The 26,403-nt window shown below is 43.1% G+C and overlaps 1 long non-coding RNA gene across 1 annotated transcript; it reads left to right on the forward strand.

Annotated features, from left to right (window-relative positions):
* The first annotated feature begins 5,042 nt into the window (after nt 1-5,042).
* Nucleotides 5,043-25,682, forward strand: LOC144821794 (uncharacterized). The gene is made up of 2 exons (XR_013608444.1): nt 5,043-5,226; nt 23,284-25,682. It is a non-coding gene; the product is annotated as an uncharacterized LOC144821794 (long non-coding RNA).
* Nucleotides 25,683-26,403: the final 721 nt, after the last annotated feature.

The following is a 26,403-nucleotide window of genomic DNA, read 5'->3' on the forward strand; positions in this document are numbered from 1 at the left end:
CACAGCAACCGGAAAAACCTGTGGTGGACCGGGGATTTGGCGGTTAACAGCGGGTGTCAGAGATGCAGGTAAGTGCAGAGATGGTATTGGAATGTTGATGTGACTGTGATGGATGGAATGCTTGGGTGCCTGTGTGAATGAGTGGTGACAGTTGGAGATGGGCTGAGCAGCAGGCTGGCTGCTCCTGGTGGGGCTGGTGCTTGACCAGAACAGGCTGGAGTAAGAGCAGGTGCAATGTATACACCTTGCTTGAAGACTGATGTGTATAGCAACTTGGAACTAATAAAGAAACCTACAAAGCTCTACCTGGCTGCCTGTCATAAGATACAACACAAGCTGTCTTGCTTAGGCTTCATGTTTCCCAGCTGTGAGAATAAAGTGTATTTATGCCTCTGTTGTGTTTTTGTCACAACCTGGTTTATAGAAAAATGTAAAGTAAAACAGGCACATTCTCTTACATTGTTTGTTTATTTTTCTTTCTTTTCAAAAATTGGTATCACTTCGATCATTTTATGTTCATTTCATTTCATGAAGTCCCAGTGGATTGGCAGACAGACACGTCAGCCACCTTCCCTGGGAGCTGGAAACACGCAGAAATCAACGCCCTTCTGAAGAAACCAACAGCAGACCCCAAAGACCTCAAGAACTTCGGCCCCATCTCTCTCCTCCCCTTCCCAGCTAAAGTCATCGAGAAGACCGTGAATAAACAACTGACTGCATTCCTCGAAGAAAATAACTCGCTCGACCCATCCCAGTCCGGATTTCGAGCCAACCACAGCACCCAGACCGCCCTCATCGCAGCCACCAATGACATCAGGACCCTGATGGACAATGGAGAGACAGCCACTCTCATCCTCCAGGACCTCTCCGCAGCCTTTGACACTGTCTGCCACGGTACCGGAAAGGCCCTGGACTGGCTCACATCGTTCCTCTCCGACAGAACCCAGAGAGTCCGCCTCCCTCCCTTCCGCTCCAAGGCCACCAAGATCATCTGCGGTGTACCCCAGGGCTCGTCACTCAGCCCAACCCTCTTCAATATCTAAATGAGCCCCCTCGCCACCATCGCACGCAAACGCAACATCAACATCATCTCCTATGCCGACGACACCCAACTGATACTCTCCCTCACCAAAGACCCTCTCACCGCCAAAGCCAACTTCCAGGACGGAATGAAAGATGTGGCAGAATGGATGAAGCACAGCCGTCTGAAGCTCAACTCGGACAAGACGGAGGTCCTCCTCCTCGGACAATCCCCATCCACCTGGGGCGACTCCTGGTGGCCCACGATGCTGGGCACCGCACCGACGCCCACGGACCACGCACGCAACCTGGGATTCATCCTGGACTCCTCCCTCACGATGACCAAGCTAAGTCAACGCAGTCTCGTCCTCATGTTTCAACACCCTGCGCATGCTCCGAAAGATCTTCCGGTGGATCCCCACCCAGGCCCTCGTCACCAGCCGACTGGACTACGGGAACGCCCTATACGCAGGAACAACAGCCAAACTTCAGAAACGCCTCCAGCGCATACAGAACCCCTCCGCACGACTCATCCTCGACATCCCTCACCCCAGCCACATATCCGCCCACCTGAGAGACCTGCACTAGCTCCCCGTCAGCTAGAGGATCACGTTCAGGCTCCTCACCCACGCACACAAAGCACTCCACGACATGAGCCCCGAATACCTCAACAACCGCCTCTCCTTCTACACCCCCACCTGCCAGCTCCGCTCCACCAGCCTCGCACTTGCCACCATCCCACGCATTCGCAGAACCACCACCGGAGGAAGATCGTTCTCCTACCTGGCAGCGAAGACATGGAACTCCCCTCCCCGCACACCTACGACTGACCCAGGACCATCGCACCTTCAGGAAACACCTGAAGACCTGGTTATTGGAGCAGTAGCGGCTCCCCCCTCCCTTCAGCGCCTTGAGACCCTCACGGGTGAGTAGCGCGCTCTACAAATTTTTCTGATTGATTGATATAACGTTGAAATCTCTGCCTACACTGAGATCATTAAAGAGTCTTAAGTAACTCTGTATCAGCATTGCACATTTTCACAATCAGATTTATTTTAATATTATCTGCCTCTGGTGTAGAATCTCACCTACGACCCTTGATGTTTTTGAGTGCACAGGAGATGGACTGGTGGATAATCATGCCGGAAGGGCTAATTCTACCTTAGCATTGCTTTATTGTGCCTATTGGGTTAAGCTTGATATAGTGTTTGTGCTATGGAGTTTTGAATAACCCCTTTGCACTCTGCTCTCCCTCCTCAAATTGCTCACTGGATCTCTAGGGGTGATCCAGCAGAATGTTAAGCGAGCATACTGGTATTCTGATAAAATGTCTGACAGTGGTCAAGAGGCTTCCATCTCAACTAAATTCACTGAACAAGTCAAATGTGAGGAAATCGCCATCTGTTGAACTCCTTTGCATTCGCATAAAAATCTTGGTTATAAATTGGACGACACTGATGGCGAGCTATCCGGGGCGAGGCAGAGATGGTGAGAATGAAGAACCAAAGACTGTATGAAAATGATCATAAGCTGTCTGTCATGAAAATGTGGTTTTAATATTTTAGTTTCTAACTGCCATAGTTCCACCACTTGACCAATACCATATCACATATTTCGTCACTCCAAATATCCTTGGATTGCAGGAATGTCCATTAATGGTTACTGGATTCTTGTTGCCGTCTAGCAAACTTTGGTCTTTAGCTTGCTGTTAGAAAAGATCTCTGCTGTCTTTTTCAGTGTGATTAAGCGTTCTCCAATGCATTATTAAATAAAAAACTATTGCCATTTGTCCAGGTAAAAAATAGAAGATCTAGGAGAGAGATATCCTGGACAAACATGAGGTTGTCTGATACCTCAATGGGTGATTTACATTGAAAACCTGGATTACATATTTAGTTTGATCTCTGCTGCTCTGTAACAAAAGGCAGGTGATTTGGCTGGATGAGTTAGGCATGTGCATGCTTTTCAGTTTGTGCACACTCAGTGGCTCAATTACACAGCCTCTCTCTGGCAGATGATGCTGATAAACACAACTACAGAAATACTTTTCAAAGAGCAAACTGACGAATGTTAAAAGTCTTGACAATCTACAGAAGTTTAGAAAACTATCCTATTGTAAGGCTATGCAGGCCTGTGCAATGCTCTACTTGATCGATAAAGAGGAACAGAGGATTAGTGGTTGTGTTTTTGTCAAAAAAGCATCAAGTATACACTGGTTCTTCAAGAGGCTAGATGGATGAGTGTTGTCTTGTATATTAGGATGATTGTATACATCGTTCTAAACATATATACGTCTAGCAATAGTGAATGCCAATTCTGGGAATTGTCAAGGAAAAAGATATGTGTTATGATGCAGATCCTTTTATGCTTAGGTAGAGTGACACTTCTAATACAATTCACTGTTAGACATGGCATATTTTTCTCCCTCTCCAATCCACACCACGAAATTCAGCATGACTTGGAAACAGTCTCTCCCATGCAGCTTTTTCTAATAAGAAATAAAATATTTATTTGATCAATCATATCACAATGTACCATATTCTAGAACAATTACACTTTATTTTTGCCCACCTTTAGAAGTGTATTTGCTGCAATGATTTTCGTATCTTGGAGCTCCTTTGTTATGACAGATATCCTGTATCTTTCTACTTATATGGAGGGTCATGAAAAAAACATGTGGGAAATCCACTAATGTAATTCCCAAGTAACCACTTTGAAAACTGAGTAATAACATCTGCAATGAAAAAGATTTTGCAGTAATATATACTGAAAATAAATACCATCAGGTAAAAGGATACTGTTTGTTGACACCTCCTATGTGAAAAGAAGATAGGCATTCTTGGTTGGAAGAAAGTATGTCTACTCAAGGTCAAGTAAGAGTGCTTTTGGTGTCTCTTCATTTATTACAGAGCTTTTGGAAAAGCTCTACATGGCTGAATCTAACTTGTCAAACCAGCCAAGTAACACTACAGACAGGCATGGGTGTTCATATGCAGACTGAATGTGTTTTTGCTATTGGAATGGCACGCTTAACACTATGTAAGTCAGCTATAACTGTGAGTCACATAATTTATGCTATGCTGCGTAAGCTTTCAATTTGAAATTGAACTAAAGTATCCCTCGACATTTCAAACTGAGTAACACTGGCTAGGAGGTGTTTTGTCAAATGAAGCTGCATGTTTCCAAACCCTATGAATTCCTAAGTTTGACTTTGAGAATTCTCTCTCTCATGAGACATATATATTTAATTACTAAATATAAAAGTCGTTAATAAACATGGGGTTTCAACTTTATATGTTGCAACATCGACTTATATGAAAGATATCCTGCCAGTGAAAAATCCACTTTGGCAAGGTGGCCTAATTTCCTTCTTCTGCTGATTCCTTCACTGTCCACTGGCAGTGATATGCCTTCATGACTCCTTCCTTTCTGGGCAAGGTGCTTTACCCCCTACTGTTTGAACGCTTTCTCTAGAGAAACAGCATTCTACCTGACCTCACAGTTTCAGCTTATCCAAAGGACTGCCTGAAGTTCACTACCTTCTGTTTTAGTTCTCACCTGTCAAAGAAGAAAGTGCAACTCCTACAAAGTCTAACCTACATGCCATCACTCTTCTGTTTTGGCAACTTTCAGTCAAAGCGAATCATCAAAACAGAGAAGTCGAGAGTGCTTAGAAGGAATGTGTCTTTCTTTGAATCTAGAGGGTCTAAGGAAGGCTTTCATAAACTCTAGGAAATGAAGAGAGAGAAGTTTAAACATTTATATTATGCTGCCTTTTCAGTGCAGCTGATGAGCAATGCCATCAAACGTAGGGTTGTTTACACAAAAAGTCAGAATCTCCCACCTCAATAATATTAGGGAATCAGATGGCAACTGCTTGCGGAATCTAGAAACGTATGACATGAAGGCTACATGAAGGCTACAGAGGACAGTATACATTCAGTCAGGCATTTGTATGAATATAGTGATAGAACTGCAAACACTATCCTTTAAAGAGACTGTTCTTTCTGTTCTTTTCCTTCCAGTGTCAGCAGAAGTGTTGAAAGGGAGGCCTGCTGTCCAGAAACATCACCTTCGCTGCATTTACAACTCTCCACAAGGAGCTAGAGTTTCAAGCCCATTAATATTGTTGAGCAGTGTATCTGATGTTTTGTGAACAGTCCCCCTTCCACAGCAAAGGATTTGAATATCTTTCTCACCACTAAGGTGGGTGGAGCTGTTGCAGCACTGTGTAAAATATTGCTCTGCAAAAAGCCTTTGTGTCTTGTTACCACTTCTCGTAGGCTTTTGTGAATGCTCAAAGAGGTTTTGCAATTCACAAATGATTTTCACCAAATAATAATATTTGCACTGTGGCTCCTTTTGTTACCATGCAATCCTTTCTGCACTGCTAATTCAGATTTTTTTATTGCATTGAATTGTAACATTTGTATAGTGCTCTATACACCTCACAAAGCTTAAAAGTGCTCCAAGTCCTGACATGACCTTAATCCGCTGGTATCCTTTTGGATTGAATGGTTGGAATTGCGTTGGACATCTAAATGATGGTGCTTGAATTTCAGATAGATGCTTTCAATATGGTGCAGTGTAGATGGCAGCACTTAAACATGTAGTGCTGCAGAGTGCATGAGCACAGATGCATCGATGCATACCTGTCTAACAAGTTATATATTTGGATCATATTCTGAATCTTGTGATTATGTATTTGAACAAGCCATTTTAATCTTTTGATGACATTGATATGGTTGTCACAACTCCTTATGTGAGCAGTCAATGAATTCCAAATTTTGTCAGACTGTGTGGAGAAGAGGGCCCACCAGTTTTGAGGTTTTTTTCATCAAGATACAGACATTTAGGGGTCACCCCTCGATGCAAAGGTCCAGCTTAAAGATAAATATGGAAGAGTACTGCAGGCCTGTGGATTGCTTGGCTTTAAGCATGATTTTCTGCCATTGGGAGCACGTACAGGATGATGATAATGGGGATGTTCTCGCTGGAAGGATGTCTAGCTGTTGTGTGGCTGCATTCTGTATTTTCTTTCATTTCAATTTTATTAGGGGTTCTTCAAGATATATTTCTTTGGTATGTTAAAGACTGGACAAAACCGAATATACAGGAACTTTTGACAAAGTTATCTCATCATGTTGAAGCATCACCTGAAGGTGCTGGGGGGGCAATAGAAGTGCAGCGCCAGGTCAGCCAAAAAGCCAGGCCTTGAGACTCTTGCTGAAGGTGTGCAGAGTAGGGGAGCATCTGATGTTGACTGGGAGCTCATTCCAAGCCTTTTGCCGCAACGTAGGAGAAGGCTCTTCCACCCGCTCTGGTTCTGTGGATGCTCAGGATTTCTGCTAGGGCAAGGTTGGTGGAGCGGAGGTTTCTTTTGGGTACATGGGAGGAGACTCTTTTGTTGAGGTATTTTGAGTCCGGTGTTGTGGAGGAATTTGTAGGTGTGGGTGAGTAGCTTGAAGGTTACTCTCTTCTCGACGGGAGCCAGTGGAGGTTTTGCAGGTGTTGGGTGATGTGCTCATGTCATGGAATGCCAAGGACAAGTCTGCCGCGGCGTTCTGGATGGCCTGGAGTTTGTGTGGAAGGGATTTGTTGATTCCTTTTTATTGGCTTAATCCATGTCACAAGTACTTATCATATCAGTGGTGGTCAATACATAAAAATTTATTTGATAACATTTCTGATGGCAAAAATAATGCAAGGAAAAACAGAATAAGATAAAAGAAAAAAACAGCAACATATTTCAATCATAATATCATTATATAGCCGAGATCGGAAAATCATTTCATATACTGTATCATAAATTCCCATATCTGCATCCCAAGCTTTTGCCGTCTGATTGACTTCAGAGAATATAAGCTCTATTCCAAATTGAAGACGTTGTAGAATTTAGCCCTCCACATCGCAAATGTGGGAGCCTCACTCTGAAACCAACATGAGGCAATACATAAACGCGCCAATACTGTGGCAATAAATGCTAAATATCTAAATTTGTATATTGGCTGCTCATTTGTGGCATTTGCCCATATCCCTGATAGCATAATTTCCTTTGTTATTGATATAGATATCCCTATAACATCTTGCAAAAACAACTCTATCTGTTGCTTAAATTGTGACAGAGATTTGTTGATTCCAGCATAGGGGGTGTTTCCGTAGTCCAGTCTGCTTGCTATGAGTGTGTGGGTGACGGTCTTTCTAGCTTTAGGGGGGAATCCACATGAATGCCTTGCGAAGGATGCAGAGGATGTTGCAGCAGGTGGAGGCGACGGCGTTGATCTGGCAGATCATGGTGAGCGAGGAGTCGAGCATGATGCCGAGGTTCTGGGCATTGTCCGTAGGGGTGGGGGGTGCTGAGGCAGTGGGCCAACAGGTGTTGTCCCAAGGTGAAGGGATGGGTCCAAGGGCGAGGGCTTCTGTCTTCTCCGAGCTGAGCTTCAGACAGCTGATGCTCAGACAGGCTGCAACGTCTTTCATTACTTCTTGGAAGCAGAATCTGGTGACTTGGTGGTCCTTTGTGAGGGACAGGATGAGCTAGATGTCGTTGGCATAGGATACTATGATGAGTCCATGCTGTCTGACGATGGCGATGAGTCCATGCTGTCTGACGATGGCGTGAGGGGGGCCATGTAGATGTTGAAGAGCGTGGGACTGAGCGATGATCCTTGGGGTACTCATCAGTTGATCTCTGTGGGTTCAGAGGGGAAAGGCAGGAGTCTGATCCTTCGAGTTATGAACATTTGGTTACTTGATAAGTGCCAAGAAACTGCTGCAGAACATTTGCTTTAGCAGGTACTATTAACATGACATAACATTAACTGATATATGAGAATGACTGGACTTCATGATCAATCTTAAATTCAAGACTTTTTGGAGTACGGTGTTAGAGGCCCCAGTACCTTAGGACAAATGGTTGAGGGATAATGATTTGCCCTTTTGCCACATCCTAGAAACTCCAATGTCAAAGTGTTGAGATTGAGTTTGTTGGCAAACATGCAGTGATAAAATGCTTCTGTCTCTTTCCCCATAATGCAGAAGTCAAGATCAGATGAGCTTTCAAGCTTTACAAGGATTCGATTTCTTCATTCTACTTATAACTGCTGTGATTTAAGGATGAAAAGATATTTGGAAGCAGACCAAAGTAGAAATTGAACAAGAGGAAAACAATGATTGGGATTTGAATCACTACACAAAAAAGTGATTAGAGAAATGCAGGCAAAAAGTCTAACCACTGGCAACCAATAGGGAGAGCATTCCAACCCACTGTTTTTCAACTACTTTGGCACTCTAGAAAAGACCCATCTTGTGCACATCAGTACTGACCCCCCCTCCTCTGACGAACAGTTCATCGCCAAATGGGACCCCCTACAGAAAAGACTACAAGCAACTCCAAACTACTTTCAGCCTAATTCGGCCTTGTCAATAAAGTATGGCTTGTGTCTTGCGGCACAGCAGGCAAGTAACCCACATCAGGGCATGCCCTTGGTTGCTTAGATTGTTGCATAATACACACAAAAGGTGATGGGAATAATTCTTGCAAATAGTCTAACCACTGTAAGCAGCTTGGCTTAACAGTCTATCCCATCATTATTCACACAATGTTCCCTTATAGACAAAGACTTACCTTATGCAAATCAGTAATGACCCTGCTCTTCATAGAAATGGTCCATTATGAACTGCCCGGATATGGCCTCTTCAGAAGAGGACACAGGCACCCCAAGTTGGGTTTCAAAACTTTAAGGTTTCATCGGCAAGGTATAACTTGTATCCTGTGGCAGATTGAGCAAAGGACTCATGTTTGGGCATACCATTTGACAATTAGGGCATTGCATAATGCATGCAAAAGGTGATGGGAGGAATGCTTGCAGAAAATCGAACCACCCTCCTTTGCTCCGGATAGCTTTCCAAACAATCGTTTCTTGCCCACTTTGCGATTCCGAAGTCCCGCCTTATGCGCATCAATACTGACTCTGCTCCTCAGGAAGACTAGGGCTGATTCGCATATGGCTGGGTCTAATCTGAAGTGGCATTGTGGGCAAACAAAATATGAGTTGGAATGCTACCCTAAGTGAATGCCAGTAATTAGGCTCTTTACAAGCGCCTTTTATGTTCCTGATATCACACCCAGGATGACTTAGGGTATGCTCTGATGTGTCTGTGCTCTCTGTGCCACTGCAACCAAGCTGAACCCAATTGAAAAGGGCTAAATTGGCCAAAACCAGGTTGATTGTGTTCCAGTTTACAGACAACCTTGCTTGCTGCTTGGGCTGGACTATTCCTATTGGAGCAGGACCAAGGCTGTTTTGCATAAGTCTGGGTATTAAGAATCCCAGCAAAAATCCATTACTCACACCTCTGCCCCGAGACCGATTTCAATCTCAGTCCTCACACCTTAGTAATGATATCTCAGTTCCTGAACCTTAGTAATCTTCCTGCCCCTGAATCCCCCCAGCCCTGAGTCTGGTCTTTTTAACAGTTTTATTTGTCCCCTTCACAAGCCCTGCATTGGTATCCAGAAATGAAGGCAATGGTTAAAAGTTAACATAGACTATAATTTAAGACATGACCATCTCAAAAATTGTGCTTAGCCTCAAGACTTTCACAGAAGCAACATTGCACATGTTGCTTTTCCATTCTTACTGTTGTTCAAGGACTTCCCATTCATCATGGCCCATCAAAAGGCTTCCTGAATCTTCTGCCATCCACCGAGAGAGATTCCTTTGCTAATTTCTTGCCCACTGATCTGACAAACAAGAGAAAAGGCACAAGTGCATTTCACAGCACATATTTATTATTTACTGAGAATGAACAATATGGCATAACATAAGACATAACACTTGTACAAACTTGGACATAAACATTTAATTCCGACAATAATGCTCTTCACTTGTACAAACCGCCTCCCAAGCAATTCAGTGAGCAAAGCTATGCCACCCTAATAGCACATATCACATGTGAGACACTCATCCCTGACAAATCCACATGTGAGTCACTCATCCCTGACAAATCCAACATAACATTTTAAGCAAACCATACCATATTTTCACAGCCAAGTCACAGCACCTCATCCACATGGTTGGTACATCGATTTCACCCATATAGCACATCTCTTTCTTTCTAGTGCCACTCTTCCAAAAGGAAACCAAACATGTTAGTAATTCACACCCTGAAGTACATAATATTCGACCAAAGCTACATAGATGGAAAAATATTACCACACAACATTACATCCTTCTACACACACCAAGCCCAAAAATCTTCCATAATGCTCACATGAACTGCACAACACCAAACATATATCATTGACATAACAGTACATTTATCAATACAGCACATGCATAACAAATATTACAGACAGCAATTAAAACAGAACATATTAGTTGACTAGCAGTCTTGTATGCATCACATTGAATTATATCATATCAGCACACCCCACTTTTCATGCATTTCTCTGAGACTGTAGAATATGTCATTAAACAAACATCCCATTATCCTCACAAACACATACAAAGCACTCCACAACATCATTTAAATATTGCAGGCTGTAGAAAAGTATACTATTATGCAGTGAGACCGGTTTGCAGCTCGGCTACAATAACAATATTTTGAATCAAAATAAACCTTATTAACCACATATGATCTAGAAGACTGGATTAGTATGTAGAAGAACCCCAAGAGAACAAGTTGGACAGGTCTCTGGGATCGGCACTCACAAAAAATAGCACCAAATCCATAATCATATATATAGCTTAATGGTATCACCGAACAGCACTTCAACTCACACAACCATCCTTCCAAGAGCCAACTGAATATTTTAGTCTGCCCTCACCACACCCACATATACTCAACACTGCAACAAAGTCACATAGTTTGGCAAAGAGTATCCTGAGCCAATATCACTTCTCACTCTTGATACAGCTAAATCTCAAAGACGTAGTAGAACATTTAATTCAGACAATAATGCTCTTCACTTGTACAAACCGCCTCCCATGCAATTCAGAGAGCAAAGCTATGCCACCCTAATAGCACATATAACATGTAAGACACTCATCCCTGACAAATCCAACATAACATTTTAATCAAACCATACCATATTTTCACAGCCAAGTCACAGCACCACATCCACATAGTTGGTACATCGATTTCACCCATATAGCACCTCTCTTTCTTTCTAGCGCCACTCTTCCAAAAGGAAACCAAACATGTTAGTAATTCACACCCTGAAGTACATAATATTCGACCGAAGCTACATAGTTGGAAAAATATTACCACACAACATTACATCCTTCTACACACACCAAGCCCAAAAATCTTCCATAATGCTCACATGAACTGCACAACACCAAACATATATCATTGACATAACAGTACATTTATCAATACAGCACATGCATAACAAATATTACAGACCGCAATTAAAACAGAACATATTAGTTGACTAGCAGTCTTGTATGTATCACATTGAATTATATCATATCAGCACACCCCACTTTTCATGCATTTCTCTGAGACTGTAGAATATGTCATTAATCAAACATCCCATTATCCTCACAAACACATTCAAAGCACTCCACAACATCATTTAAATATTGCAGGCTGTAGAAAAGTATACTATTATGCAGTGAGACCGGTTAGCCTTCACTAAGCAATGCTCTCCCTTTTTACTGCTGAACTTCAGGTCTTGAAAGCCCTGATAATCTAGCATCTCTCCTCGATCAACTCCCTCCTCTCCCTCCGAAAATTGCCCGTAGGTCCCTCTAGCGTGATATCCCACCCAGTCCAATATCCTCTCCTCCCCACATTTAATACCTTAGCTCTCCCTAACACAGACTCCTGGTCTAGAAGGATGAAGAACAATCTTGCATATAAAGACATCAAGGATCTACTCTCCTTTTACTCCCTTAACTTAGTCACCAACAAGACTCCTCTCAGTCGAATTCAAGCCATTCACCCTAACCTGATCAGAGAACCCCTACTCAACCTCAGAGTCATAAATAATGACAACCTCAAAAGAGTGAACATCACTCAGACGCCTCCCTCCACTCACAGGGACGACTCAAATGCACACTCCTCAACTGCAGATCAGCCAGTAAACACGCTTCGGATATCTTCGACCCCATTCAATATCAGGAGATAGATGCACATCATCATCCTAACCGAATCTTGGTTGAATTCCGACTCCTCTCCTATCCTAGACCTCCTAGTGCCTCCTTCCCATGACATAATTCGTCTCGATAGAGCGAAAAAGTAGGGCGGTGGCCTAGCTTTTATTCATCGGAGCACTGTCTCGGTCTCTCACTCCGAGACCTCTGCGCCCTCCTCCAGTGAATACCTCTGTCTCAACACTTTAAGTAACCACATCCTGATATGCAAACTACATACTTTCTATTTTCCCCTGGGGACAATCTCTCCTTCATCGGACATTTACTGGAAATCATCTCCGGTAATGTCAATTCCGCAGTTCGCCAAATCTTCCTCAGTGATTTCAACGTTCATTGGTCTAACCCTAATGACCAAGGTGTTACATGCCTTAAATCCTTCTTAGATGATCACGAGCTGACTCAATACTGTGACAGGCCAACGCATAATAAAGGAGAAATCCTGGATCTCACCATCTCCAAAGGAAACACCATATCACTGGATAACATCTCCCCTTGCGACTCGTCTGACCATCACATCATCCTCTTTTTTACATTAGCAAGTGGTGTCAGCGAGGAAGCCTCAATCGAAGAAGTTAACGGTATGGAAGATGGACCTTAGACATATCAATACAGCTGAACTAGCAACCCAATGTAAACTTGCCCTTTCTGCCCAAGTTGTCAAGCCAGAAGTTCACTTATTTACTGACTTTTACAGCTCTACTATCTCAAGTATCAAGTTGCACCAATCCAACAGAAAAATACATCAACAAAAATCTCTAAACCATGGTTTAACGACAACTTAAACTCCGAACGATGCAACCTAAGGGCAACTGAGCGATCTTGGAAATCCAATCCTTCCTCGCATCAGCTAAAAGTCCTCAGAACGGTAAGGAGCTCCTATAACAAACAAATCAAGAGCACCAAGCCCGACTAACTCAGATCTCAACTTAACCAAGCCTCTAATCGTCCCAGGAAACTTTTTGAAGTTTTTAAACATCCAGGACAAAATCCGGTTCTGAACCGAAAATTGCTTTCCCATTCCAAACTTCTAGGTTCTCTAACCACCAGTTCAGTTCTACTTTGGCCTCTAAATCTAAGGTGATTCGGTCTTCGTACCAGAGACTGGATCTGCAATTAAAAGGGTATCATATTTCGGTTTCGGGGGTCTTTTAATACGAATACCCTTCATAACTCTACAAACAATTACGTTTTTCCCGACCGTTTTGCAGTTAACGAGAATATGACCCGCAGAGATTGCGGATCTATAACAATTGATTGATCTATAACTCAATCCCCTGTCAAAGAGTTCAGCTAAAAAATGTACTACGTCAACGATAGGTGCCTGTATGGGATCCAAATCCCTCTCCATGCACCAACGAAACCAATATTTCCAGATATTGTTGTATCTGTAATGGGTTCCCGGAGGCCAAGACTCTCTGAGGAGAGTAGAAGCCGATGTTGAAAGTCCTGAGACTTCGTTAGATTTCCTGACACTCTCCAAGCAAGAAGGTTCAAACTCCCGGATAGGATCAGAGGGTGAGGATCTCCGTATACGTCTGTAAGGAGATCCTCTAGAGAAGGAATCAGAAAGGGAAGATCGTAAGTTAGCTCCAGAACTGTGGGGAACCACGCTTGTGACGGCCAGAAGGGAGTTATCAGGACTAGAGAGCATCGCTCTTGCCTCACTTTCTGCAAGACTCTCTGGATCATTGCAAATGGGGGAAAGGCATATCCACTGATCCCTGACCAAGATTGGAGAAATGCGTTCACTGCTAGAGCACCGGGATCGGGCATCCTGCTGAAGTAAAGCTCTAGTTGAGAGGTGAGATGGCTCGCAAAGAGGTCTAGTTCGAATGCACCCCAGCAAGAATTTAGTGAGTCGAAGACAGCGACGTTGAGTTTCCAATCGCTGAAGTCCGAAAGGAATCTGGAATTCCAATCGGCAGATACGTTCGATTTGCCTGGGTAGTATTCTGCTTGGAGGGAAATCTTGTGTTCTAAGCAGAACATCCAGAGTCTCCTTGCTAGGTTGGAAAGGTCGGCAGATTTCGTACCTCCCAACCGATTGATGTAGGCCACTGTTGAAACATTGTCCATTTTCAGAATAACCAATCTCCCTTGAATTGAGTGCTTGAAACTCATAAGGGCGTATAGGCCAGCAGTAAGTTCTAGGAAATTGATGTGGTGAGATGACTCCTCCTGAGACCAAACACCACCCGTATTCTGGTCTAGGAAACAAGCACCCCAACCATGAAGGGAAGCGTCTGATTCCAGCACAAAATCCGGTTCTGACCCGAAAATTGCTTTGCCATTCCAAGCCTCCAGGTTTTCCAACCACCAGTTCAGTTCCGCTTTGGCCTCCAAATCTAGGGTGATTCGGTCTTCGTACCAAAGTCCGGACCTCAGCGCCCTTCCTTTTATACTTTGCAAAGCCCGATAATTCAGAGGGCCTGGGAAGATCGCTTGAATGGAGGTAGATAAGAGACCTAGAAGTCTTGCCAGTTCCCTTAGGGGAATGTCCTCCTGTCTTAAAACGTGACGGATCTCTTTCTTGATCTTCGAGATCTTTGAAGGAGGTAAAAGGAAGTATCCAGAGTGAAATCCAGAAACTCCAGTGATTTTGAGGGGGTTAGAATAGACTTCTCTTTGTTGACAATGAAACCTAGACTTTCCAACAGATTCATAACTGAATTCAGGTCGAGGCGAATCTGATGCAGATCTTGGGACATTATCAGGATGTCGTCGAGGTAAATAATAAGTCGTACACCCCGTTCTCTTAGGAAGGAGGCTACTGCTCTCATTACCTTGGTAAAACACCAAGGCGCAGACGAAAGCCCGAAGGGGAGCGCTTTGAACTGATAAAGATGTTTTTTCCATAGGAATTGTAGGTAAGGTTGATGTATTTCCGCCATCGGGATCGTGAAATAGGCGTCCTTTAAATCCAGTTTGACTAACCAGTCTTCTTTTTGAAGAAGGTCTCTCAGGAGATGTATTCCTTCCATTTTGAAGTGCCTGTAAACAAGAAATTTGTTGAGGCCCTTCAAATTTATAACCGGTCTCCAACCTTTTCCTTAATTCTCCACAAGGAATAATGAGCTTACAAAGGTTAGAGAGTCCAAGGGAACTTCTATTATCGCTCCTTTCTGGAGCATAGAGGAGATTTCTTCCTCTACTATTTTCTCTTTCTCTAATGAGATAGGAATATCCCTTGGTAGGGAAGTTTGAATGAAATATATCATAAAGCCTGTCACTGTGGACAGAACCCAAGGGTCTTGAGTTATTTCCTCCCATTTTTTCGAAAAAAAGTCTCAGCCTGCCTCCCATCTTTGGAGGGATAGAAAGAGAAAGTAAATGAGGGGGACTTACTTGGAGGGTTTGACGAGAATGAAGCTCGTGATCTTGCTCCTTTTGCTCGATTTCCTCTTCCACAGTTGGAGGTGTTGTAGTAATTATTTTGATATGCGCCTCTTCCAAAGGGGCGTGATCTCTGATAGGGCCTCTGGTTAAAGCGGCCAGAAGAAAGGCCCCTTCTCCCGGCCCTTCCAAAAACATTATTGTTGAATACTCTCTTTATATTCTTCTGGCCGTTATCAAGCGATGTAAAGGTCGAAACGTATTTTCCCAATGATTTTAAAAGCTCTTCACCAAAGAGCAGTCCTTTCGGATTTTGAAGAAGGCTCCTTCTCAGCCATATCTGAGAGTTTAGGGTCAAGTTTATAAAGTATGAGCCTACGCCTTTCTGCGTTAATGCTTGTATTAGCATTACCTAGGAGAATGAGGGCTCTTTGACTCCATTCCCTTATTAAATCTATATTAAGGGGTGTACCTTTAAGGTAACATTCTTCTGCGGAGTCAAGAATTCTGCTAAGTGGTCCAAGCACATCCAGTAGGCGATCTTGGCACCCTTTAAAAGCTTTTTCTAGGCCTTTTCTAGGATCATGTTCAAGTCTAAACAGATACTTAATCAATTCCGGATCTATATTAGGGGCATAACATGCTTTTTCATCTATTGAGGGTCTTGAACACTCTGCCCTTAAAATATTCCTTGCCTCTCTTTCAAGAGGGAAGCGAATCCATTTTTAATAAATTTAGAGACATGTTCCTGTGGAGACCATTGCGAGGAACGAGGATGTTTTAGATTAAGAGGGGAGAACACCTCCTCTCCCATGGGGTTTAGAATACTGTCCTTCGAGGAAGGAGTTTCGTCCTCCTCATCAAAAATTCCTACATCCCCATCATCTAAATCCAGAACGATCATCATCATCATTATCCAAGCCCTCTGGGAAGTCTTGAGCACTTTGAGATAGTGAGCCGCTAAGGGCATCCAAGGTATTTGGGCCGCGAAGGGCTCCCGATTGTTGTGTGTCATAAGAGACAACTCTATTAGTTGAGGTGCGAAGACCTTCCAAATATTTTGTGGTGTTAAGACCACCAATAATAAAAGAGGTGCTAGGACCTCCCGTGCTCTCATTGGTCTCGGTAACAGTGTGGTTAGTCTTCTTTGTACGTTTAACCCCAACTTTCAGTAATCACATCAGACACATCTTCCTGAGAGGGAATTGGTCTTTTATAGGGTACAAACTGAGCAAAGGTCTCTCACATACACGTTTTCATTTCTTTTTGAATCATAATGCGAAAATCTTCCTTATTAAAATTAGGAAGTGTTGCATTGTTCATATCTGACTCTGAGTCATTTTCCATCTTGCCCCTTCTTTTTTTTTTCTTTCTTTTTTTTAATATAAATAGAATTTCCAATTAATCACCCCCTTTTTTAAAATTTTTTTTTATTTATATAAATGATATCTTTTTTAAGGGCATATATGGCTGAAAACGAAGGCCAATGTATAAAATGTGGTGTTTATGCGGCAGTAAGAGCGTAAAAGTAGAATAGGATAGTTATTTCTTAATATTTCGAGTTATTTCTTAATATTTCGATGGATACAATGACGAATCAATGATCCTCCTGTGAAACGCGGTCAAAACAGCTGATTTCCAACTGTCGGTGAGTGAGGAAAGTTCCTAGGCGGGACACTCACGAAACGTGACGCTCGCCAAGGAACTTTCCTCTAATGCGCATCCTGCCATCTTCGCGATCGGAGATCACAGTTTGGAGGAAATGCGCTCAGTCTATCGTTTCCAGCAGCGGCGCTGGGATCAATTACCCTGGCAAGTACAGTGCTTAAATCAATCATTCAGGGGCAGCGCTTCACTCTAGGAACAGCGCGAGGAGTTCAGCGCTCGTTTTTTCACATAAGCGCCAAGGTTAACTACAGCGTAAGGCACTCAACACACGTTTCTTTTTTCATTTTTTATTTTTAAATGTTTAACACAAGTGCTAGGGGTAACAGCGCGAGGAGTCCAAAAAAGCTCCTACAAGGTTCAAAAACCGCGCAAGGTTCGGGGGAAAAAACGGCGAAAAACGGCAATAATGAGCATAGAGAACAAAGAACCTGAAGGTTAAGGCACACATTTATGATCTAACTGTAGGGAAAAGGCGTATTAAAGACAACCTGAAAAACAGAGGTTATACAAGCGAGGGAGAGGATGATCTCCATAAATTGCAGATCATGGGGAGGAGGGGGGGGAGGTGGGAATAAAGCCACCCTTCATGCACACCCCCAAATACAACTCTATATAGTTACCAAAACACAATATTAATGAAAGTATGGAGAGAAGATAGTAAGCTACTTATCTGCTTGGAGCCGCATTTAAAAGAGGCTGATGTTTGCTATGTTTTGTGTATTACTTTATCTCAGTGTTCTTATTGGAACCTTTGTATTGTGATGCGACTGGCTTGGATCTGCAATTAAAAGTCATTGCATAATGTAGCCTCCGTTCTTGTAATGAAATCGTGTGACGCACCCACTCGTTCTGACCCAGAACACAGCCCACCCTCTTGCGACACTTCAGCTACGTTTTTCTCCGAGAAACTGAGACTCATCAATATCGAACTGGAATCTAAAATGGCCTCTTTACCATCCTATTGGCCTGCGCACCCTCCATCCCCCTCTGAACAGCCTGAAACAGCTAATCTAACCACCAAAAACCATGCCTCTTGGGACACCTTCACCCCTTTTAGCGAAAGGGACATTAACAAAATTCTTCAGAGTATCAACCCATCCAATCACTTTAATGACCTGCTACCACCCTCCATCTTCCAGGAAATCAATGAAGTCATCACCCCCCTCCGGACAAATATTGTCAATGCCTCACTGTCTCAAGGTATGATCCCTGACTGCCTACAGCCGGCTCAGATTTCTCCTATTTTAAAAAAAACCCTAATGCTGATAGTGCAGACCTTAACAACTTACGCCATATCTCCAACGTCACTACCCTGGCCAAACTCCTTGAAAAAGAAATGTGTCCAATGTCAACTTTGTGCTCACATTGAAAATGTCCAGCTCCTAGACCATCACCAATCTGGCTTTCAAAGCGGACACAGCACTGAATCGGGTCTCATTCATGTTTTCGATGACATTTTTAAAATGCTCGACCACGACGAATTCTGCCTCCTGATCCTCCTTGACCTTTCCTCTGCTTTTGACACTGTAAATCACAACAACCTATTATCAGTTCTGGAACACAGGATGGGCCTCTCTGGTCTGGTGCTGCAATGGTTCTTGTCCTTCCTCCACCACAGATACCAAAGAATAAAGGTGAACCACTCCGTATCCCAACCCACAACTGTATCCATGGGTGTCCCACAAGGGTCTGTCTTACTTATCCCCCATACTATTCAACCTATTCTTGGAACCAATTGCAAATGCACTAAACTCAATGAACATTCTCTTCCCCATGTACGCAGACGACACACAATTTTAACTGAAAATCTCCTCCCCTGACAATCTCACAGCAATTAACACTACCCTCATGAGCACTCAAAACTGGCTAACGGAGAATCACCTCCTACTCAACACTTCCAAGACCGAATTTTTGCTCATTTCTCCTCCGCATAATACCCCCAAGATAGATCTCTGGATGAACCATCTCATTGTCTTCAACTGCCCCCCGTCATTATTGACTCAGCAAAATCGCTCGGAATCACCCTAGACAAACACTTAAATTTGAAGAACCACATTAGTAAGGTTTGTAAGGGACTAGTAATCTCAAGTCTTTCTTCCCACAAGCTGAATTCAAGGAGGTGGTTCAAGCGCTGGTTTTGCCGAGGCTCAACTATGGCAGTGCTACACTATGTGGCCTCCTGAAATATACCTTGGCCCCACTTGTGGCTGTGTTGAATTCGGCGGCCAGACTGACCACGGGCACAAAAATATATTCGCACATTTCCCCAGTCCTAAAATCTCTAAATTGGCTGCCTTTTGAAGCAAGAATACAGCTAAAGATCGCCTGCCTGACTCACAAAGCTTTCCATCTCAAAATCCCCAAGTACCTATGCCAAAAGCTAGAGCTATCTGGAGGTGGTAGACCCTCAAGAAGTTCTAACACCTTCCTTTTGAAACCACAGATACTTAGCAAAAAGAGTACTTGTCAAAGAGCTTTCTCTGGCTCTGCTCCACGGATATGAAACTCTCTCCCTACTGAAATTCGCAGACTCACCTCCAATGTCGCCTTCAATATGGAAGTAAAACGATTCCTTATGTGGAAGCTCTTACCCTAATTGGGCTCCGATCATTAACTTTAAGATACTGGACTTACACCATCTGCTCTTGTACTGATGTATGATATCCCCTTACCTAATCTTTTCTTCCCCTCCCAGTTGCACTATTTTTTTCTAACTATTATGATGCTGTGCTGCACCCTTCATAACTGTTTCCTTTGTTATGTATTTGACGCCTGCCTAACCATGACCATCTGTTATTGTGAAGCGCTCTGATATCCTTCGGGATCATGTTCACGCTATATAAAACTTTATAAATAAATCCCAAATATGTCTTTTTGATTCACACTAAAACCTAGCTCAGTCCTGGTAGTGTTGCACAGATCATTCAGGCTTTACTAGAGGAACATCTGTTAAGCAGTTCAGAGTACCAACATGGACGATGAGTACTCAACACAACTTGCAAGAAACCAGACGCTAATTTATAAAACTGAAGTATATTTTTATATAATTTCGGACATCAAAACAATCAGATGAGTATAACCAGAGGTATGGATTTTTAAAGGAAGACTAAATCAGTGCAGTCAACACATTTTAAAAACAATAACGTTGCAGTCAATGGGAAACCACGTTAGTTTCACTTGCAAGTCGAGTCCAGTGGAAAACACTGGGGGGTAAGGTGATGCAGGTCCCAGGACTAGGCTCAGACAGTCAGTTTAATTTTACCTGTCTCATAGGGTGCAGAGTTGTCTTGGCTGTCCCTGGTGCTGAAGTGGGAGCCGTGGGCCTCCTGGGTTTACCGCTTAAACTGTGCTGGTAAAGACATGGATCCAATAACTTGACAACGGGGCTGGTGAAGCATTGGGTTGAAGGTGCTGTGGGGTTCCCTTTAGGCACAGTGTCAAACAAAGGAAGTTGTAGCTGGACTTGTCATCAACAAGCCTTGGCAGCAACAAGCTCAGACTTGAGTTAATTAGACGTCCTGGAGTCCAAGAGAAAATGGTAGCCACCTGAAAATTGATGGAGGTCAGGACTATGTTTCCCATTACATATTAGCCAATTTACTTTTGAGTGATCACTCGGCGGGTCTGAAGGCCAGTGGTTATTTGGTTCTGCAAGCGTGCTTCACCTGCAGGCTGCAGGGGAATAGTACCTCTAGTCCAAGGGAGTTCTGGTGTTGCCTTTGGCTATCAGCTCTCTTCCCTTTGAAACTGGTCTCTGCTCCGGGATGGATTGCAGTTGTGGTGTTACAAGGTGGTTGCCACAGGTTCAGGTTACTGCACATTTAGTTTGTGAAGGTGCTGAAGTCACAGACTTGGGTCTCTTCTTTGTCCTTGGCTGCAATATATCCAGAACTGAGGTTCTGGTGCCAGGGGAGCCCCTTATTCCCTAGATATAGGGGTGTTAGGAGTGTGACTGCTAGTAGCCAATGGGCTACTAGCCCCAGTGGGTATTCTGCCCCTGAGGTGACCTCATCCGGGGGTGTATGACACCTTTTCTAGCCAGAACCCTCTGTTCTGCCAGTTTTAAAAATGGCAGAGCCCATAATCGGTTGTACAAACCAGGTAGCCCACTCTAGGGGTGTGGTTGGCCTTCTGGGGGTGCATGCCTCCTGACTTCCTCATTGTCCTGCCTGAATGGGTGCAAATGTGCCAGGGGCGAGGGGTTGGCGGTTTCCTCCTTTGGGAGGCAGTCTGGTTGCATATTGGAGGCAGTGAGAACTATGAAGCTCACCACCTTGATGTGCCACTTCACTAGTCATCCTGTCAGAGAGGGTGGGGACACCTCTTGCCCAGGCAGATATTTTTTTCTGGCTTCTGGGATTGTTCACATCTCCTTGCAGGGGGTCAGATTCCTGTCTTGGTGGCAGCAGCTGCAGGATTTCAGCCAAGGCAAAGGAAAGGCAGTGGCAACTATGTAGGCAACCTCTAAGGTAGCCACCTGGATGCCTGCCATATCAAATCCAAATTGGGAATCATGTCAGGTTTTATGAGACAAGTCGTTTGAAACCAAATGTGACATTTCTCAGTGGGACCATAATGGGGCTGACAACCTTGGGGTGCCCGGGTGCCAGCCAATGTTATCCAGTGGCCCCCTGACCACTTATAGTAGCCCTTAATGGAAATATGCTACTTTAGGGATGTATAAGCTTGCATGTATAGGTCCATACCTTCAGTATAAGGCATCCTGACTCCTGGGCTCAGTAGGCCTACCTTAGAGGTGACTCGCATATTTAAAGTGCTTTGTCCTTGCACTCATGGTGAGGGTAAAGTCAAGTTTGAGCAGTTTGCCGAGCTCCTGCAGCCTGCAATGGCAGGTCTGCTGTCATCTGTTTACATGGGCCAATCAGGGAGACACAATCAGTGCTTCAGGCCCTGGGGAACCCTTTAACTCACATGCCCTGGTTACCACTGGTACCGCTTACCTGGGGCTTACAAGGGGTTAAGGTATTTGCCAATTGGGTGTACCAATTCAAATGCATCATATTTAAGGGAGAAAGCACTGGCACTGGGGCCTGGAGAGCAGGCTCCAGTGCACTTTCAGGATCATAACCATCAGCAGTGGGGAAAATAGTGTTGGGTGCCACACAAAAATGTCTCTTTCCTACACAGGCAAACAACCAACCCTATACATTTGGTGATGAAATGGACAAGTGTCTTCTTTTATGGAATGAAATGAGTAGCAAAGACATTCAGTTGACTCATTCTAACACAACATACACCACAGAATCTGCCGTTTGCTCAGACACTTTTAACTCAACCCACTGAACAAATCATTATTAAACACTACTCATGAGAGAATGATTGGCTGAGCTGAATGCTCATCATTGGAAAATGCAATGTTCTTAATGTCATGGGTTTAAATCCTGGAAACCTTGCATCCTTTCGCGCTGGGCAAATTGAGCACCCTATATTGGTAATCTTAACATGTTCTTTCGAAGCATTTAGAAATGGCAGAAGTGTGGCGTTTAACACTATATAGAAACGGATGGTATTAGTCGACCACGACATGAGTTACCATAAAATCCCAGTGTCATGTGGAAAGGTACCCCCGACCAGTCCCCAATTTCTGAGAGTACTGTAAGGGTTATTCATATAGCAGATGTGCACTATGAAAAGGCTCATATCTTAACAAACAAAATAATGGTACCAAGCCTCTGAACTCTTTCAATGAATAAAAAAGCAGAGCATTCGTTCATATTCAAGGCAAAGTTATACATAATGATGATCACCAAATGTGCCTACTTTAGAGCAAGAAGATGAGTTAGTATCAGCTTGTTAATGCTAGGTTCCTTAAAAATACGTATTTGTCCCTTCGAACATACGCTACCTCCAGTATAGTCACACCATGTCTTAAGATGTCAAATAAACTAGTGCTTACACCCTCTAAGCAAAATTTCAAGCTCACTAACACCTTTTTAATTACAAAAGTAAAATCATTTTTGGGTGTTTGGGAGAGAGACTTTTTTCGATTGTTTCGGGTTATGCCCAGTAACATTTAAGATGAATAATATTAAAGGAATGCAAACTAAAGTCTACCCCATATCTCTTCTATTTTCAGCTAGAACTGAACGCTGTACGGATGTGCTTACAAGAGGCTAGTAAATCAATCAACAAAAGTCAGCGTGGCTGTCTGAGACTTGATCAAAGGAGGCTGTATTCCTTGGACGTTGGCTGTCTGTGTGAAATGCATCCTGCACTTTGCCGAAGTCCATTTATAGCCAGGACCCACATGGAAACGACAAACATAAAATGTAATCATCAATATGCTAGGATACGAGTCCTGTTCGGAAGATTTAACATGACATAGGAGTGAAACGTGGCTTTTTGCAGCTTAATGTAAGCCTGCTGAATTCCCTCCCTGCTTGAATTATTGCACCCTCAGCCTCATTCGTTTTCTATGTTTACTTTGTAAACATGTAGGTCGTCATTATTAAAATCTTTGCATGTGTTAGTCAGGTCTACATATGCACATAGTCTGCGTTATGAGTACACATCTGCCTTTCCACTTCAGGAAATTTGGTTTTGCACTTGTAAATGGATTTACTCGCACATAGGGGGACTATGCAAATCAGCGTCCTCCTAAAAGGCTGGACTAAGCCTTTCAGGGTGTAAAAGCCCTTGAAGTTTGTGCACACCCGTAAATTCAAATAGTCCCTTCTGATAATCGAAAAGGTCATAGATTTACATCTGGGAACTGGTAGGAGTAAATCCCTTTCTATTGTGGGAATGGATCGTCCACAAACCTGTTCGAAAAAATAAGGGAAAGGCGTTTGTCCCCCGCAGGAAACATATTTCCATTGTGGTGTAAAAATATTGATGATCATATGCATTTGCAGTTACAATGATTGTTTCTTCTCGTGCATGAATATACATGCACATTTAAATCGAAAAATGGAATTCACAAAAAAGATCCTCAATTACATCTAACAGCTGCGTGTGTCGCAGAGAATAATTTTGTGATCTGCGTACATCGGCATCCAGGCATGGTTGTAAACCTCTTGGTTCAGATGTATTTATTTAATTAAGAGTGAGGCCGATAGTATGTTTGTGAAGTTTTCACTACTGTTTCTTTATTGTATATCATCTCTTTCCGTGATGCTGTGTTTAAATGTGGCACCATCCCCGTGCATAAATCACCAAATACCTAAGTAAAGCTGTGAAAAACAGTATTCCCAAGAGAACATTTTCCAATTCGCATTTTACTGTAGGGCCACTGCATCTAAAAGGGAGAAAATGTATGTGTAAGTCCGCATCCCTTCTTAAGAGACATTCATTTTGACATTGATCGACCTCATTTGTTAAGAGAAAGGCCTCTGCGATATAAACTCGTGATGCAGAACAAAGGTTGCTCTCTGCTGCAGCCTCCTATGTCCACTGTACCTTTGTAAAAGATAAAATAGCATGAGTGTTCTGTTGGCAGACACCCAACACTTGACAGATCTCCTCCACAAGATAGTATGACTAAGACAAATGACGAATCGGGTACCCAGAAAGGCATTTTCTCAGCGTGTAGTCCCTTCGAATCTGAATTCTTACTTTCTCAACGAACTTAATATTATTGGTAAAAATGCCTTCACAATATTTCCTTTATTTAAACTTAGATTTTTCCTACCCAATGCCTTTTTCAGAAGGTGAACCTGGGTATCCCTTCTGAAATAGTACGCCGGGATAAGGATGGTCATAATAATTTTACAAGCCAAGGTTATAGGACCAAGCCAAGGTTGCAAAATTATAGTTGAGTGTGAGTTTATGAGTACAGCAAGCTGTATTAAAATGATTCAATTTCGCTGAGTGAAGCAGTGAGCCACAAAATGGAGGGATTTTGCCAAACAGATGAAGAAAGATAGGCAAATTAAACAGAGCAGGAAAACAAGAGAACATTAAAGATCGAGAAAATGTTTAATGTCTAATATGTATTTATCACATTGTAGATTCTTCGTTTTGAAACAAGAATTTAGAGTTGAATTCAGTGATAAGGATACTTCCTTGTATGATGCTCAGTACCTAGGGCAAATTATCCATTGCTATTTAATAGTGTTATTAACTCTAGCAACATGGGTGATATCTTTCATAAGTGGTTTAACAGTCAAAAGAAACACTGACATGAGCAGTGGAAACAAGGAAACAGTTAATCATTACCTTTTCAATCTTGAATTTCTGCATGGATGTACTGTATGCAACAATGACATTTAGCAAAAAAAGATTTTGTTCTGCTCCTAACATTCCGATTGCTGTGCTGTTTTCAAAGCTATTTTCATTCTAAGTTATTGATGGAAAGCACATCTCATGCAATTTAACTGGTCACTAAGTGTAACCTTCTTATTTGTAAGAAATGACCTGCTGCAGAGGCATTTTTTAATCTGATCTTGCTGTCTTCTTGAGCTTTTGTAAATAACACAAATAAATAAGAAACAACAAGCATTGGCAATGCCAAAAGGTCTGGATTAGGAAGGAAAATGTCTTTTGTGTTGGTGTTAATAATAATAATTCCACATTTGGTAAGAGCAAACGTATCACCCCTAATGGTGCCAACGCACTGGGGAGCTGTCGGGGAGATTAGGTGAGCTTTTGCTCATAGTAACATAATGCTGAGCTGCCGCTGGCGCCAGGGATCTAACCATTAGCCCCATGCTCAGGAGTCAACCGCTCTGGCCACTGCACCACACCTCTGACACCTGACCAGTGTAGGAACTCAATATCACTGTTGTGATAAGCAATGACAGGGGACCATTAGGTTTTCTTAAAAGACCCCTCACACACCAACATAGTTGGTGTCATGCTTCATCATTGGGGTCCCAACTGGGTGGCCGAATGCCCCCTGGTTGTGCTGCAATGCCTGATTATAGTGGAGCGGGTGTGGTGTATTTGTGTGAAGTAGTGTAAATTTAAACTACCTCTGGGAATCCTTGCCTGATATATTTATTAGTGGTGGCCCAGGATACAGTTAAAAACAAATGGCGCAGCTGATGGAGGGACTTACTCCTAGTTGTCGAATACTGGTCTACATGCTTCAGCCCAGAAAAAACATGTGAATGGACTTTCGTCAAGACTGGGTGAATAGTGTGTGAGTGGCAAAAATTACGCCACATGAATGTGAGTATCCAACACGCGTGCTAAGGTGTGTTGTAGTGCTAGGTGGTGTTGGTGTACTTACGGACACACAATTGAAAAAACCTGC

Source organism: Lissotriton helveticus, chromosome 2_2 (genome assembly GCF_964261635.1).
Source record: "Lissotriton helveticus chromosome 2_2, aLisHel1.1, whole genome shotgun sequence".
Taxonomy (NCBI): Eukaryota; Metazoa; Chordata; class Amphibia; order Caudata; family Salamandridae; genus Lissotriton; species Lissotriton helveticus.